The sequence below is a fragment of the Clarias gariepinus genome, chromosome 3 (genome assembly GCF_024256425.1).
Source record: "Clarias gariepinus isolate MV-2021 ecotype Netherlands chromosome 3, CGAR_prim_01v2, whole genome shotgun sequence".
In the NCBI taxonomy this organism is placed as follows: domain Eukaryota; kingdom Metazoa; phylum Chordata; class Actinopteri; order Siluriformes; family Clariidae; genus Clarias; species Clarias gariepinus.
This window is the reverse complement of record NC_071102.1, coordinates 43137891-43156777: the sequence shown is the minus strand read 5'-3', so window position 1 is coordinate 43156777 and position 18887 is coordinate 43137891. Positions and strand designations below refer to the sequence as shown.

The 18887-nt window shown below is 38.6% G+C and overlaps 1 pseudogene; it reads right to left on the bottom strand.

Moving 5' to 3' along the window:
- LOC128518715 (sialoadhesin-like) overlaps positions 1 to 18887 on the bottom strand; it is a 197834-nt pseudogene that overhangs the window by 26303 nt on the left and 152644 nt on the right.

Genomic DNA, 18887 nt, shown 5'->3' with positions numbered 1-18887 from the left:
CAGGGAGGTACTGTCACACACACCCGTTTTGCGACCGGCTCTAGGACCCGGAAGTAGAACGGTCGCTAAAACAGGAAGCATAAAAGGAGACAAGATGGCGCTTCACATCACTCAGTCAATGAGTTCGCCCGATGCTGGTTCAGATCGCCTGTCTGCCATTTTGTGAGTACTCACTTTTCTTGGGTCTACTTTCTGATTCGAGTGTGTGTTTATAGGACGCGGGTTAAATTTGTGTTTTTCCCTTGCTCCCCTTTCGTGAGAGTCCTTAGACTAAATCGCGTGGCTATCCTGCCTACTTGCGTGCTTCCGCGTTTGGGTTTACCATCCACGCTACAAAGGGCTAACCGCTAAGTGCTAAGTCTTCTGATCATTCCGGTTAGTTCGTGACAGTTACTTTGTTACGCTTCCTTGTCAATTAAAATAATGTTTTTAATATTTTTGCTGTGACCTCATGAGCTTTTACTTTAACAGCATACCTCTCGTTTAAAAAAACTATTAAATGAACCTCAAGAGAATTAATTAAATAAATAAGGATTTTATGTTACCTGACTATTACTGGGGGGTATTAGAACACATCTCTTAAACATATATATATATATATATATATATATATATATAAGAAATTTATATATATATATATATATATATATATATATATATATATATATTAATTACTATAGTAACATCCATGGTGTTACGGGTAAAATTTGACCCATTTATATTTTTTTCAAAGAAAAAGGCAAAAAAGTATTTTCAAAAATAACTAATATAAATGAAAAGCTAAACCTGTGGATTTGCAAGGTCAAACAACGAACAATCAAGCAAATCAAACCAATAGAAATAAGGAAGTAGTTCCAAAAAATTTCTTTGTGTGCAAGAACATGCATGTGCATTTAGATGCATGTGTGGCAAAAAGTGACACTTTCAGTGTGTTCTTTGCAAATATTTTTTTTGATATTTTCTGACACCTCTTTCTTTTAGAATCAGGTAGCCTCAGTGGGGTTGTGGCTGTGGTTGTGTCGGTTGTTGTTGAGGCAGTGCTGGCCGAAGATGATGCTGGCACTGATGCTCTTAGTGTTGCTGATGGTGTGGAAGGAGTGCTACAGTACGTGAGCTCTGCAGTTGTCTGACCAAGGCTGCAGCGCCTGGGGCCCGGGGCACCTGTTCCCTTTGCTCAATGTGTGCCTTGACCAGGGAACTTTCTAACTCCTCAAGAAACAGAGTTCCACCCTAGGTGAATGTGGGTCCACAACACAAATGCATTGTATGCAGACACATCTAGAATGTTATAAAACACAACCCTTGGCCATCTCCTGGTCATTCTCTGGCAAGTGTAGGTGGCAGTCAGCTTGTCCAAGTTGTCCACTCCACTTTTGTTTTTATTATAGTCCAAGATAATTATGTTTTTTTTTGTCACTTGCTGATGACACAGCTGCGTCTTTGTGAGAAGTGGACATAAGTATCACACTCCGGTGTTTTTTTGGACAATATGAAACAAGGACTACACATTTTCCTTGATTTTTCTCAGGCATGCCACTTGCATGTTTGCCTGTGTAAATCTGCAGATTCCATGCATAGCTGGTTTTTGCATTACAGGCTGCCCAAATTTTTATGCCTTATTTCTCTAGCTCACAAGGCATGTACTGCCGGAAAGGGCATTTTTAACAAAAAGGGACAAAATGTTCATCTACTGTTACCTCTGGCCCTGGGTTGAACACCAGTGGAAGGAGCTGCACCCACCTTTCCCCAGACATCCCTGATGGGAGCGAGTTTGTCAGATTTTTCTCTAGTTTCTCTGTTGTCAAATCTAAGGACTCTTGATATCATTCGAAATGACTGACGTGACATTGTTGCCCGGAAAATGTTTCTGCCTGTCGACACATCCCTGAGACTATCAGTGGCCTCATTGCTAGATTTGTAAACATCAGCAAGAAGAAGAACACCAATATAAGCATCCAGGTATTCCTCATCAATGTCATTCCACATGTCGCCATGAACCTTTTTTCCTTCAAAGTTTGTCATAGCAATCATGACTTTCTTTAGTGACAATGGCATAAACAGATCAAAATATGTCTTAATGCCACTCTAGTCACAGCAAACCTTGTGATTCCAGGGGTCATTTTGATGACATTTGCAGCAGCTGCCCTGCCATGTAAGTCAGGAGGTACTGAGCTCCAAAAGATGTCACCACTTTTGGATTTAAACATTTCAGCAGGAGTGAGTGCAGCTTCAGCATCGGTGACCTGCTCATCATACTCATACTCTACAATGTCTTTCTCCTCGGAAACCTGCTCATCTGTATCACCATGCTGTTCTGTGTCCTCTGCCTCATTTTCAGAAAAGATATGATCCAGAGCTTGGCTTACTGTAAATCTTCATCTCATTTATGACTGCTGCAAACAGAAGATGTGTACTCTGCAAGTTACCAATGCTAAACTAAATTTGTCTTATGCAAGCTTTACATATCTGAACATGTCTGTCTTGTTTGTTTGTTTTGTTTGTTTAGGTAAGGAGACACAGAGGCAAGAGAGAAGCCCCTCAAAGTGCGTTTATGATTTTTGTTTTGACCCTAACTATTGTTTTATAACCTTAAATTTTAACTGGGTCAAATCTGACCCTACCAACACAAAGCATTCATCAGAGCATTTTATAATTTAGTACAATTGTTTTTTTTGTTTGTTTTATTTTAATTAAATACAGATTTCTGACAAAGTCAAACCAAATTAGGTAGTAGTTTTATGCATTTAAAAAGTAAAATGGGTCGGTGCTGACCCTAACACAAGAGGAAGGTTAAACCTGTAAAGGTCTTACTGTACAAAACTAAACATTGTGATTTTGTAATTTTTGTAAACAGGGTGCGCTTTCAGCCATCTCGGTCTGCCTGAATATCTTTTTGAAACATGTTGCTTAAACAAACTGAAACTAAGTGAATATTGCTTAAAAACAACATTATAAATATACAGTATCTACAAAAAGCTTAAGTGTCCATATTTAAATCAAGCGGGTCACATCGAAAAAAAATATTCTCAGTTTATGTAATCCGTATGGATTCTAGGAGAGGCACAGTCTTTCTGTCACACATTATCTGATGATGACCTGAGACAGGACACGCCCACACGCTATTCTCAGGGGAAACTGTTTGGGTAATCTGCATAAAAAGGTCACACCACCCCCAACACACACACGCGCGCACAGAGATTCATTGACATTTCTGTGCATGTGGAAGATGACGTGCTGTACAGAAAGCTCTTCATAAGGTTCTGGACAATGAGGAGGAGTTTAGCTTTTCCTTAGAACAACACTGAGACTCTGACCACAAATAACTGCATTTTGAAGAGTAAATTAATGCAGCAGGGGAGGAGAATCCCGCAAGCTGTTGAATTGGGTAAGTTATCAAGTCTTAGTTCATTCTGATTTTGATAATATAAAATGAATATTGTTTTATTTTTTCCTCGTTTGGCTAGCTTTTACCAGCTTATGTAAAACACTATCAGTGTCACTTAAATAGTTTAGGTTGGTATGTAGATAACACTGTGTATCATGCGAACATGGTGCCTTATGTAGCTTAGCACAAACATGTTGGCTCACGGTGGCTAAGCTAATGTCTTATGTAGCTTACAGATGAATTTTATGAATATCAGCTGTGATGTAAATGTTCAAATTTATTTCACCCAATATAAATTTGGCTCAGTTGTTCAAATGTAAATGTAAATCGTAATGCAAAAGGTATAAGTCGTTGTATGACATTACAAAGGCTGGTGTTTTTTTTTTCTTTTTTGTGAACAGTTTTGACAGTGAAAGTGATCGTCACTGGTCTTACAAGATGGCGCCGGTGTGTGTGGCCTGCCGTTTTCTGCTGACAATGTTTTTTGGATTATTATTGTTCTTGTCACTTGTCACTCAAAAAGTTAACTCTCTATTGATGTATGATCGGCAAACACTCTTGAACCTTCGGCCTGCTGTGGAAAATTTGACACGGTTTAAGAATAATGAGCAAAATCACTTGCCCCCACTCTTATCGGGAATAAGGACAAATTGCAAGTGTCTTTTAGTTTGTTGAGAGATAGTTGGCGTCTTTATCAGAAAACTGTAAAAGCTGCAAAAACCAAACATTACTCTGAGTTAATTTTAGCAAACTATCATAAGCCTCGCGTTTTATTTCAGTCTTTTAATGCAATTCTTAATGGTCCCCAAATTGCCAGTTTCGAAAACTCATATAAAGTGTGTGAGAACTTTCTCCATTATTACATCTTCTTCATGTAACTCATCTAATTCCATTTCTGTCTCTAGCTCTGCTGTTTTTAACCAGTTTGAGCCTATCTCTCTTTCTTTTCTGTTAGAGATTATTAATATTATGAAGCCTGCAGGATCTCCTGCTGATCCCATTTCTCCACATCTTTTCAAAGAGTTGGCTCCCATCCTAGGTCCTATAGTCTTAAATATTATAAATTTTACAATTTATTACAAATAATCTTTTATTTTTGTATTATTTTATTTTATTTTTATTTATTCTATTATTATTATTATTATTTTTATTATTCATTATTTTATTAGATTACAATGTTATTTTATTATTTATGTGAAGCACTTTGGGGCATTCATGTTGTTAAAGTGCTATACAAATAAAGATGAGTTGAGTTGAGTTGAGTTTGATAGAAAGCAAATGCCAATAAGCAGGCAAGATATAAATAGCCCACTACAGTATGTCATGCAAGACACAGACTCTGATTACTGCCTGCACGAGAACCTGCTGCACAACTGAAGTCTGGATTCGGACGGGCCATTTGTATTTTTAAAGTGGATGGACACATGACAAGTATCTGTCTGTTGTATCCTCCATTTTGCTTATACAGGGCACACTTAGCAAGGGAGGATGAAATCACAAAGTACACCAGAACAAAGACTTTCCATGTCCTGCACCTGTAACTGCATACAACCAGCACATAGACCGACATCACATACCAGGAATGTTGCTACTGTTGGTCGCAAGGTCTGTGTGCATTGCATAGCAGTGTATGGTAAGCAGCAAAAAAATACCCTGGAAATTTTAAATTTTAGTTTTAGTCAAGGGATAAATGTCCCTGAGAGAAAGTCTTTTATTTTAGTTTTAGTCAATAAAAATGTAACATTTTAGCAATAAGATCATTATTAATTAAACCTACAGTCAATCTAGTTTAGCCAAAACCATTTTTTAAAGGTTTTCACAAAATAATCTTCTGAACATTTTAAAATGTATCTTTTCATCTGATGTTTTCAGCTAATTATATTTATTTTTAACCATCACAACAACTGCTTCATGTCCATAGTTATTTAACTACAAAACAATAGAAGCTGTATGGACAGTGTTTTGAAAATTAATTTATTTGTTTATTGTTTTTTTTAAAATAATTTTACACTCTTGGACTGTTGTAGCTCCTATAGGTCATAATCATTTGCTAACCTTTTAGAATAATGTGTTTTGCATCGGTTTAACTATAAAACAAAATACATCACAACATAATTATGTTATGTGGTAACAATTACTACAAAGTGGCTGTAAAACTGGGTGATTTATTAAAGTGCCCCTATGATGCCATTTTAAAGGTTGCTAATATTGCTTAATGAGTCACTTAAAACAGGTTTACATGTATGCAAGGTCAAAAACCACTTTAGTTTTCTCTAAAAATAGATTTAATTTTACCCCATTTCTAAATGATTCGTAAACGACTCGTGTAAAGCAGTTTGAAGATTCAGTCTGTCTAAACCCCTCCTTTCCGTGAACCCTCACTGCTGTGATTGGTCAGATGGTGCGGTGATTTATGATCGGTCAACCGCTACAGCGTGTGTCGGAAAACAAAACGCCCATGACCATAACTAAACAACGGCTCTGGAGACCCGTCAATATATAGAAAAGATGGCGTCGATTTTATCGTGTAACGACCAGCTAATTTTATATTAACTGTGGCTACAAAAATCGAGAAGTCTTTTATCTTTGTGTTGGTGTTGCGTTAAAAGGCCGGTGAGCAAAAAGGACAAACACAAACAAGTAGATAAAGCAAATGTGTATTATACAAAACTAAATAAAGTAAACGAAAAAGGTGCACCACAACCAAACAAAGATATAAACAATATTTACAAACTACATATAATAAACTATATGTGTATGTGAACGCGAGTGAGTGGAAAATGTCCGAAGTCCGTGTGTTAGAGGAGGATACCGAGAATGGTTCGGTCTCACTGGGGTTAATGAAGTCCAAAGGTCGATAACGGATGGTGAGAAGTCCAGGGAATATGTCCAGTCAAAGATAATCCGGTTTAAAAATCTTCGAAAGAAAATGATCTACAACAATCTCGCTTTCTCTCGTCCAAACAAATAACGCCAGCGCTGGTCCACCATTACTACTCATGCATTTTCCCGTGCCCTTACACTTTGCGTGTGTGTGTGTGTGTGTAATGCGTGAAGTGCGCATGCTCCGTGCCCTTACTCTTCGCTTGTGTGTGTGTGTGTGTGTGTGTGTGTGATGCGCGAAGTGCGCATGCTCTGTTCCCTCACTCTTCGCGCATGTGTGTCATGTGCAAAGTGTTAGAGTTCAATTTTGGTGAATGGTGGAAGATAAACGGTTAAAAAGGATTTCGTGTGCTCTCATTTTTTATTGTTTTTTTATATTACAAAGTGTTTAAGTGTCTTGTTAATGTCACCAAGAATGCTCGGTCACATTAACAAGAGTGTGGTAACGTTAATTTTAAGATGGCGGGCAAGTTCTTCGCGACGTAGAACGTGGGTGGACATTATGCAAATATGTTACGGAGTGACGTGGATCTGTAACAGAATAAAAATTGATTTGCTAACAACTCGTTTAGGCGAATGTGAGCCGACTCCTTTTTTTAATAGACAAGAACTTCATTTATCGTGCACTGTCAGCATCACAGATAGTGCAGATAGTTTATGTTTACATACAGCTACATGACACACTGCATGAAAGAAAATATTTGAAAAAGCATAATAGTGGCACTTTAATGTATACCTTGATGCATCTCTCCAGGTTTGTGGTATTTTTCCCAGCAATTGTATTTCCCCTTACATAGATATTACTACATATTGGTTTTTTTTCCGTTTTAAAATGAAGAAAATATATGAGGCTTTTTTTTTACCACATTTTAGTCTCATCTTTTTTCGTCAATGATATTGCATGCTGATTTTATTACTGTTAACTCATATCAGTGACGCTTCGTCATCGTTTCATCTTAATTCCCACGAAAAAATGTTGTCAACAAATTATTTTAATTATTAATTTTGTTGATGAAATTATAGGAACTGCTTGCGAGAGTGGCGCAAATATGTATGACTGTGTACAGGGTTTAAAAGTGGGCTTTTACAAACCTAACACCCTTTTGCATCATTTCATAATTTTCCAGATTTTTCCTGTTTCATGGTACACTGTTTTACTACGTACTGATTTACCATGTATGTCTGTATTTGAACAGTTTGGCCATAAATCTGCGTATGCGAATTAGAGATGAGTGAATCCGGATTCATCTGGGTTAAATAACCTGATCCTTTATATGACTCACGGATCACGAATCCTTCTCTCTATTTACTCAGATCAGTAGAGTCCCAAGTTATCTTGTTGCTAACAAAAACCTACATAAATACAAACTGATAATTACACAATTCAGTTGTTCTAAGTATTATTAGCTAGTAACTGTATGAACAAGTGACTTGGTTGTTTAGAAAACTTCCTGCACAGTCAGAAACGTAAAAGAGACTCAGAAAAGCAGCTACTGATTCGTCTGATTCGGGAGAACCGGGAGACTTGCTGGATCCGCCGGACTCACATCGCGGAGTGAAACAGCTGGATCTCAGTGTGTGTTTATGAGTCTAAGGATTTGGTGGACTCTGAGGATTCGTTGAGCGCCCCTAGTGGAGGACCATGGCACAAACAGGCAGAATCCATATTACAAAGACAAACCGCAGCTGTTTCACTTTTACAATATTGTGTGATTAGACGCAGTGCTTTATGATCTGATTTTAGTAACACCAAACATATTTGTTACATGTTGGTGTGATGTACATGTATCATGTATATTATGACAAACTGGGATAAAAAACGGCTCTGGCATTTGTATCACATCCAACAAACGCAACTTCACCAGAATGGTAATGCTAACGATGTGATGCTTTAGCTCAATGTATACAATGACTGTATTATATGCATTAAAAACTTAAGCTCAAATCCTAGCTTTACCACCTAGACTTTTTTTAACTATTTAAAACTTTAAAAACTAACTATACCAGACAGCCTATTTGTTTTTAACCCATAAAAATAAACAAATATCAGATACTGCTGATATATTTAATATGTTATTCATTTGTTATATCTGTTGTTGTCTAAACTTATTTTTATGTGCATTTGTCATTAAAATAAATATTTGGCATTCATAATTCTTGCTTCTCTGTCATTTACATTTTATGGTCAGTAATAAAAAAGACTCAAAATACTATATTTTCAAATAATATTTGTATAATATTTATCTAAACCATGGGATTCACAGGATATGTCAAACTCATAGCGCAGAGTGAAACAGCCGGATCTGAGGGATCCAGTGTGTTCATGAGTCCAAGGATTTGGTGGATACTAGGGATTCAGTGAACCCCCTCTAGTGCAGGGACCATAGGAAAATACAGACAGAATCCCTACTGACTCAAGTGACTCAAAGGACTCAAGTGACCCAGATCTGTTTAGTGAGAGATTCAGAAGAAGTTGAGTCCGTTAAAGGATCCGTTTTCTCATCCCTAATGTGAATGAGTAGGTTATGCATAGGGTGTAAGAGTGAGTTTTTTTATCTGGGTTTTTTGCGTGACAGTTTACTAAATAAACTACTAAATAAACTACAAACAAAAATATATTTCTTTTGTCCTCAAATTCTCTTGTAACACTTTCCTCTCTGTCACATACTGTAACTGACTGAAAGGCTAATTATGCAGCTCATTATGCTGGACTTTGTTTTCCCTGGTGTGAATTACAGCATTATTCATCATCATTCATGCCTCCTCGCATACAGCCTTTCTAAACAAAAAGTGTCCTAAAAATTTTTAATTAATACATTTTCTGTGAGTGAGTGAGCAGGATAATGGTCACATCATTCTAAAGCAAAAACTCTGATTACAAGATCCAGTTCCCAAATGTCTTGTACACAAATGTTATGAATGTGGTTTGTGGCCTTATTTCAGTGACTTAATTTTTTCAATAAACACTGCATAATTGTTATTTTCTCATACTAATACAAACTTGTACATACATTCTGCTTACATATTTTTGCAGCCCGGTTTGTGTTAAATAAAGTGTAATTAGAGATTTACAAGTTTATGAGTCATAGTAATAATGTATGCACAGCGCCGCGCCACCGTATTAAACATCCATTCACATCAAATACCAAACAAAACTTTATTAATAATCTCCCAGAGTTACCAACTTTGATTAGATCACCATCTGACCCCACGGAACTAAACCCTGATATAACGAACACAATTAAAACGTAAATTTTTCCAAACTTAATTGTTAGTATTTCAAATATAACTATAGAAAAACTCAGTGTAGCTAGATCAACGCATCTGTCAAGAACTAACCTGAGATGACCAGAAGACGTAGCTTTAGCGGTTAGCCCTTTGTAGCGTGAATGGTAAACCCAAACGCGGATGAAACACGAGTAGGCAGGATAATCACGCTTTTAGTCTAAGGACTCTCACAAATGGAGAGTAAGGGAAAGACACAATCTAACCCGCGTCCTATAGATACACACTCGATCAGGAATTGAAACCAAAAGGGTGAGTACTCACAGTTAGGTGAAGGATTCCGACGTGGCATCGGCGAAACTCAATGACTGAGCGAGGTGCTATGGTTTGTTTACCTCTTTTATACTTCCTGGTTTGCGACCGCTTAACTTCCGGGTCCTAGTGCCGGTCGCGTTCCGAGTGTGCATGACAGCATCTCTCCACTCAAATAGAAAATAATAAAAATAATCCTAGATTTTTATTTAATATCGTAGTCAAATTAACCAGAAATAAGACCACTGCAAAAATCTCCACAACAACATAATGCAATAGTGAGGACTTGATGAACTTTTTTAATTATAAAATTGTAAATATCAGGCATAAAATTGAGGCTTTGAAACCGGACAATGTAATTGATGCAGATGTTAAACTAACCATGTCAGACTTTTGACATACAGTATAAAGTATTAAATGGTCTCGCTTCGCAGTATTTGAGTGAACTGCTAGTGTCTTATGACCGGCCACGCCTACTTCTAACAAAGGTTGCAGCCTGCTTGTCAGTTCTGTATATTATGAAAACTACAGCAGGGGGCAGAGCTTTTTCTTACAAAGCCCCAAAGTTATGGAATAGCTTTCCAAATAGTGTTCGGGACTCCGTGTTTAAAACCTATTTATTTAGCCATGCATTTTTGTAAATATATTTGCTTAGGTAAAGGAGCAGATCTGGGAACTCATGGACGTAGAGTATTATGGTAACCTGGTATGTTTAAATGCTGTCTTTCCCACTCTCATTGATTACTCAGGTTTGTTGACGATGAGGTGATTGGTTGCTTTACATCTCAGGGATCTCTCATGTCTGTGTTTCCTTCTGGATCTCCCTTTTAGTTATGCCTCTTCTGCTTATCCCCACTCTCTCTCTCTTCCCTCTCTTTCCCTCTCTCTGTCGAGCTACACATGTCGTTCCTGAGCTGCCAGTGATCCAGACTCCATCTGCCCTCTAAACCTGTCTGACCCATCCTGGTGCCCCGCTTCTGGATGGAGATCTCATCACATGGATGCCCCGTGAGTCTCTTTGGGATGCGTCTGGTGTCTGGGGACGGTTTCACTCTACCATGAAGACAGTTTTGGCCTTGACTGATGTTGACAGCTGTTTCTCTGAGGACTTGACTTGGCTGCAGTCGCTCGATAATTCAGGACTGAAATTTCCTACAAGTCTACCTGAGCTTCCAATAACTAACTGGACTCCATATTAACATCAATTAACATCAACTGTTATAGCAGAACTGCCTGCCACCTAACACACAGTTTGAATGCAGATCAATTCCTGCTTTCTGTTTAACCAAAATGAGGATGGGTTCCCTTTTGAGTACGATTTCTCTCAAGGTTTCTTTTGATTTTGATTCAAGCACATTCACATTCCATACAAACATAGCTGCTTAGCTGCTTTGCGACAATGACAATTGTTAAAAGCGCTATACAAATAAAATTGAATTGAATTAAGTATAAGTAAGTGAAAAATCCACAAATGTCAGAACCATATTCAGGTCCCAGAGTCTGTATCTTGTAAGTTTTGGTCACATTGTTTGTGTAAAAATGCTTTTACTTTCACTATTGAGTCTGCATTCCCTTCTGCAGGTGTGTGAAGGGGCGGGGCTTCCAGATTCAGCATGGTTGGTGAAAAATTGAGTGAATAAATGAATCTCGCATTCCTGTCACATTATAAAAGCAGCGTGGGAGCTGAGTCTGGGGTCCAAAGTCCAGAGTAACAACAGCGCAAGTGAATGTTGGAGTTTAAGGCTCAGAGCCTAATGTTGAATGGCCAATGCTAAAGGCGAGAGTGGCATGTGGGCAGAGTGGTGTCGTGCGCTCCAGAAACTTCAAAAGGCAAGTTAAAAGAAGCACTGCCGTTGATCAATGCATGAGACAAATCCTGAACCACATTCCTTTCTTAGAGTTAATGGATCATAACTGTCCTTCCTTGTTTTAATAATGTGTTGGAGGGTTCTTAACCCTATTGCAGTAACTTTAAATCTCATTAGTTGTTTTCTCTGTTTGGCCAGACTTTTTCCAGAATTCACTATACTGTATTAGTATTTTGAGATATGATCTATTTTTTTTTTAATAATATGCCCACAAATTGTGGTTTATGACTGGCATAGCTTTTATTACATAAATATCTATCAATTTGGGTCAAAAACTGTTGCATTATACAGCTACATAAACGCGTGTGTGTTCTGCACTTACATAACACATTCAGGAGTGTTGGTGTGGAGTTGTGCTGTCCCAGCTGGTTGTGAGCAGTGCAGTAGTACAGTCCGCTGTGCTGGGAGCTGATGTTGCTGATGCTGTAATTCTGGCCTGTTGTCAGCAGTGTGTCTGCAGCTGCTCTCTGCTTAAACCAGGAGAAGTTTTGAACAGGAGGGTTTGCATCACTGCTACAGCTCAGAGTCACTGAATTTCCCTCCACTGTGTCTCCAGAGGAAAGAACCACTGCTCTGGTGTCTTTAGGGGAATCTGATTAGAAATAAAACACCTGAATCAGCATCTTTGTAAGTACAAGCATTTTTATGTCTACATAAATAGAGTTATACAGTTATAGTCCACAGTTATATTCTTCCTATTGGTGTGTGAGCCTTTTAAACAAATTGCCTTCCAATTACTCAGGTTTGCTAAAAATTCTGCCTCTTTTGTTTAGTCCTTTTGTCATAACTAGTCCTGCCAGAGTCCCTGCTTGCATTTACAATGTCAACTATTTTAAACTACGATAATCTACTACCAGATAATCTGCTCTGCCTTCAATATGTACCTTACAGAACTCAAAGGAAGAACAGTTACACACTATTTTTTTTCTACCAATCAACAATAAAATCAAATTAAATATAATAAGCTCACTGGTGCTGTTTACGTGAAAACCAAATCCATCTTTCTATCAGAATGAACATGGCAATAGCCCGATCATACAGGTGATCCTTAGCCTTAATAAATCCATCAGCATGTCCTTTTGTTTAAGAAACAGATGATCTTTGAATAAATCAAAAAAAGGAATAAAAAAGACATTCCCACATTGAGATCATTGAGTAATATCCTGACAATGTAGCCAAGATATCTAGCCCTATTACCACTCATACACGACCATCTGTATGAACAATGTTATCATCCACTCCAGCTCCAGGACTGCCTATCTGCTTCAGCTGTAGAAGATGTGGTCAGGGGTAGCTCAGTGGTTAAGGCATTGGACTACGGTTCGGAAGATCCCAGGTTCAAACCCCACAACCACCAGGTTGCCACTGTTGGGCCCTTGAGCAAGGCCCTTAACCCTCAATTGCTCAGATGTGTAATAAGATAAAAAATGTAAGTCGCTCTGGATAAGAGCGTCTGCCAAATGCCTAAATGTTAATGTAAATGTAAGATGTTAAAACTCAAGAAGGTGGGGCTGACTGCAAATCCATGAAAGTGTCACCTGGGACTGACCAAGGCATGGTACCTGGAGTATTACATTAGCCAAGGTCTGCTCAAGACCCAAAACATAAAAGTGGAAGCTGTCTACACCTACCCTCAGCCCGTGATGAAGAAGTATGCAAGTGCCTTCCTCAGGCTGGCCGGGTACTACAGGTGTTTTATATACAAATTCTCTTCTACTAAATCTCGCTCTCTAACCTACAAAGGAAAGGACAACCTGTATGGGTATGCTGGACACACTGCATGAAGCAGGGGCATACTGGGACCAAAAAATTTTCCTGGACTTCCTGGCCCACAGCAGCCCACCACATCCCACATCATAATGCATTGGCTTTAAAAATTTAACACAATATCGAAATAAATGCTATTTAAACATATTATTTAAAGTGTCATTGAACATACATTGGGTCATATTTATAAAACAAGGAAAAAAACAAAGCAAAGAACAATATAATTTTATATATTGTTTGCCTTAAAGACATTATTTTAGGTAATCAGGGGAGCTTATCTTGATGCAGTGTAAGATACAGTATACTACTCACCAGTGTAAGCTGCAAGTGCAGCAGGGTCAGTAATGATGAAACCAGTGTCTGCTATTCAGTGTTGGGTGTAAAAGTAAGCGTTAAAGTACTTGGATTACTTTTTTATTGTAACAAGTAATCTAACGCCTTAGGTCTGCCATTGAAGTACTCAGTTATTTAGTTATTTTATCAAAAATGTAATCCGTTATTCAGACAATTTATGTAATCCCTGAGCCAGACAGCAGTCATTCCCAATCTGTTAGTGTGTGTGTGTGTGTGTGAAAGCCGTCCTACAGGCCCCGCCCCCGATAACCCCTGCCCCCACTTTTGTTATTCCTGCTGTCTCACCTATGCAGTTTGACTATGCGAGGACGATCATGAAACTCGCAGTGGATCATGATGAACTGTACTTACGGCCATCGCCCGAAACCACGTAGGTGAGATAGGGGTATTAGTAGTTAACAGATTATGGGCCAAACTTCGCTGAGTGATGATGTTAGAATAATTATAAAGGTCTTGACTAAAACAACATGATAAGTGTTTCCGTTTTTTCCGTTTGTTTCCGTTTGCGCAGGCGCTGTGTGTGTGTGTGTGTGTGTGTGTGAATCTAAAGTAAGCTCCCCTCTCCCCCTTCAACAAAAACGCTGGTTTATCGGAAAAATAAACAAGAAATCTTTCTAATGATACTTGATTGAGCGACACACTAACGGAATCACTGCTTTGAAGTAAAAATAAAACAAATTAACCTGCACTTTACCTTTGAAAAGAATCGTGATAGAGCAATGTTTCTGTGTAAAGCAGAGAAAAAGAGTGTGTGCGTGTGTCTGTCAAAGGCGAAAGTAGGAGGGGTCTGTGTGTGTGGGGGGCACGGTCTCTAATGTATGGAACTCTAAAGTGTTCAAAATTAAATAAATAAATAGGACATGATGAAATAAATCACTCTATGAATAAATAAGACACAGATATGTAATATAAGAATTGTACATGCATGTTATTCACAAGTTCTGACGCGTGTCTTTTGTTACACAGTGTCACTGACGACTTCAGACGTTTCGTTGATTTCTTTGTCTCTTGTTTATTTTCAACATCAAAGTACAACGGTTGTTACAGTTTCTTGCATAAATCCACTGTAGTCACGACAAGTCGCTTGCTGTGTTCTGTAGCTTCGATAGATTACAGTTACAACAACTTATTTTACTGTATTCCTTTTAGCTTACTGTCTCACGGTCAAAAGCTTGTGTGCTCCAAACCTTTCTGTATTCTTCCGTGTCTTAACAACAACTAACAACTAACGTGCGTGATAGACATGAAACTGCATAACTGTGGGATGATGTCACAGGACAACTCATGAAATGATGTCACAATACAAATTATGAGTATGATACTCATATGTGTCCGGTCCAGTCAGTACGTAAATTTATTTTAAAAATGACGAAATTATAGAAGAAACTATAATATTCTATCTCTTTTTAAACACATAGATGAGTGTGTTGATCGATAAAGTGCGTGTGTTTGGTAACGGCAAAAACTATGTTGTATATCACATTATGTATGTACAGTATGTTGCCCTTCATGAGTTGCGCGTGGCCGCTGAGGAGGTGTGTGTGCGCGTGAGGAGGTGTGTGTGCGCGTGAGGAGGTGTGTGTGCGCGTAAAGGGCGAGAAAACAGAGCTGTAGCTCAGTTGTGCTGCTCCCCCCCGAAACGCTCTATTGTTTTACCCTTTTCTTTACTTTTACTGTATGTTTTGTATTATAATTTTGAAAAAGGCTGATAAAGGTTTTGTGCTGAACGCTATTGTTGGCTTTAAACTCTTTTTCCCGGCTATCCGGCCCAAAGCGGCACAGTTTGTGTGCATGTCAATGTAGTGTATTCCATACATGTTCTGAAACTACGCCCCCTTACACTGTTAATTTACAGAAGAAGAGATATGGATAATTTCTCAATACAGCATAGAATGAATAATTGCCGTGGATGAAAAAAAAAAAAAAAAGAAAAGGTAGAGCTGAAAATTTACGCGACAAGAAGAAAAAGCTTTAAAAGCAGATTCTGTGAAATTCTTCAATTTAACAGGTTCTGCCTTTGGCGTGAGGGGAAATTAGAGTTCCGCAGGTTCTGACAGCTCTAACATTACGGTTAGGGACAGCGAGTCTGGATCCAGGAGCCTCAGTGTCAGTGATGATGATGACCAGCACCTCTCACCTTCTATACCCGAGCCAAGTGAAAATCAACTGAACAGATAAACTGGAATAAAATCAGAGGCAGCATTATCTCGGATTAGTAACCTAGTTACTCATTTTAATTATTATTGTAGACAATATTAATTTAAAATAAGGCTGAGAAAATATTATTTTGAAATAATATTGACTGCAATAATGATTAACAGCATGAGCTGATGCTGCTACTGATTTTATTCCAGCTTACCTGTTCAGTTTGATTGGCATTATTTTCACTCTGGTACAGAAGGAGAGAGGTGTTGGTCATCATCAGCAGGCACTGGTTCATCATCACTGACCTGCTGCACTTACAGCTCACACTGATGAGTGGTGTATTTTACACTGACTGCATCAAGATGACCCCTCCCCCCCCGACCTGCTAAAATATTGTCTTTATAGTTTTATATGTCGTTTGTCTTAATGTTCTTTTCTTTGTTTTACAAATATGACCCAATATACACTATTGTTCAAAAGTTTGGGGTCACTTGCAAATTTCTTAGTTTTTGTTTAGTGATTTATTGTCTACATTCTACAACAATACTGGGGATTTCAAAACTATAAAATAACACATATGGAATTGGGTAATTACGTAACAACAAGAAAAACAACAGTTAGTTGTTATTTTAAGACACAGAGGTCAGCCTTTCTGTAATAGTTCTTGCAAGAACAGTATAGTCAAGTGCATTTGCAAAATCCGTCAAGCACCATAATGAAACTGGCTCTCATGAAGACCATCCCAGGAGAGCGAGACCAAAACCTACCTCTGCCGCAGACGAGAAGTTCATTTAGAGTTATCAGCCTGAAAAATGACCAATTAACAGCACCTCAGATTAGAGGCGTTATGAAGTCTTTACAGAGCAGAAGTAGCAGATACATCTCACCATTAACTGTTCAAAGGGGATTAATGCATTTTTTTGGATGCCTTCAGCATTCCTTTACAATGTAGAAAGAAATAAAAATCAGAAACGATCATGGAGTAAGAAATTGACCCCAAACTTTTAAACGATAGTGTATGTTCAGTGATACTTCAAATAATATACTTAAAAAGCATTTATTTCTGTATTGCGTTATATTTTTATACTAGTAAGTTGTGTGCTAAGTCAAAAGTCATGGAAGATGGCGGACTGGTGTGAACTTCAGTCAGTTCTGCTCATTTTAGCAGATCAGATAGAGAGGGATAATTTACCAGTAGACACTGTACTGCCACCTACTGCATAGAATACGTATGCACCATTAGACCTAACTCGATACTTCATGCGCTATTACTTACGTCTGAATAAAGGAGCAACTCTCACAGATGGCTCCGCTCTATCGCTCATGATTGACAGAAAGACTCATTCTGCTGAAAAGTCGCATTATGAAATAAATAGGCCATCGTGAAAAATGGCATTTTGAAATAAAAACTGACTTGGAAAAAATGACATTTTGAAATAAAAACAGCATGAATTAAATAATGCCTTTGCAATAATCTCTGTTATTGGGAAAAATAATGACCATGAAATATTATTTCATAATAATAAGTAAATGTATATAGCAGAGTGCAATATATTTCACAATAATAAGCTTTTTTTTTTAAATATGTTCCATTATTTCACGATATCATTCTCATATTACATACCTGTGTCTTATTTATTCATAGAGTTATTTATTTTATCATGTCCTATTTATTTATTTAATCTTGAACACTTTGGAGTTCCATAACAATTATGCGCGCACACAGACACACACGCAGCAGGCAAAGAGCAGGCTAAGCCTTAAGCAGAGAGAGAACATGGATTTTTAACCTCTCTAGTGAGACTTGCTTTTGCTTTACACGCGCGCTGTACACACACACATACAGACACAAAATAAAATATGTTTTACACACATACACACAAGTAGTCACAGTGTTGTAGTTAACAGTACACGTGTGCACGGATGTTGATAAAACCAGTAAGAGACGGGCACTAAGACCCAGCAGTGGGGGAAACGATTACCCACAATTCCGCAGTGCAAGAGAGAGAAAAATCGTTGGCTCAGTTGTGATCACGTGACGCTCGGCGTCAAAACAAGAAGCGCATGCGTGATACATGAAAATAAAAAAATTTATTAAAAATCTTTTTAATGTCCGCGTTACTTGAAATCCGAGGTTTAGGGTATGTGTTTATTAAAAAACAGCAAAATAAATAATGGCTAAAATGCTCTGAGATTCAAACACTATGCAATCTCCATGTTTTTCTAACCACATTACTTTCACAGATCTAATGGATCACCACTGTCCTTACTTGATTTAATATTGTGTCAGAGGGTTGCTAACCCAAATGCACTAAATTAAAATCTCTTTAGTTGTTTTCTTTGTTTGACGTAGGCCAACTTTTTCCAGAAAGCAGTATATTGTGGCGTGGGCGGGGCGGCGGGTGACGACCAGCATGCCTTGCGGGGATGTCGGTGTGTTCACCATGATGGGGAAAGGTGTTTTGGTTAGTGGCTTTGGCCCTGTTGTGTGTGAGGGGGTGTGACGTGTGAAATGTGCTCCAGTTCAAGCTAGTGCTGAATTGGATGTAGGCTCCTGAGTGAAGGTGCTGCTCATGCTTTACATGCTGTGTGCTTAATAAAGTACTCCCAGCTATTGCATTGGGTAGCAAATAAGCTCACTCGTCTCTCCAGCATTCTTCCCGGCGTAAAAACGCTACATTGGTGTCAGAAGTGGGATGGAGAGTAACGGGTTCGAGCGCACAACGGAGGACCTTCTGAAAATCCAAGCGGGCCGCCGAGTAGCGGAGCGACTACTCGCGCAGAAGAAGCGCTTTCCCGACGGCGCTAGAGCGAGCACACCACGGAAACCAACACGGAGCGGCCAGGTGAAAATCCCGGCACTGGATCTCGGGGCAGGGGCGGACGTTGCGCCAGCGCCAGCTACAGCCCCGTGCGCCGTCATCCGGCAAAGCGACCTGCCGCTGCGC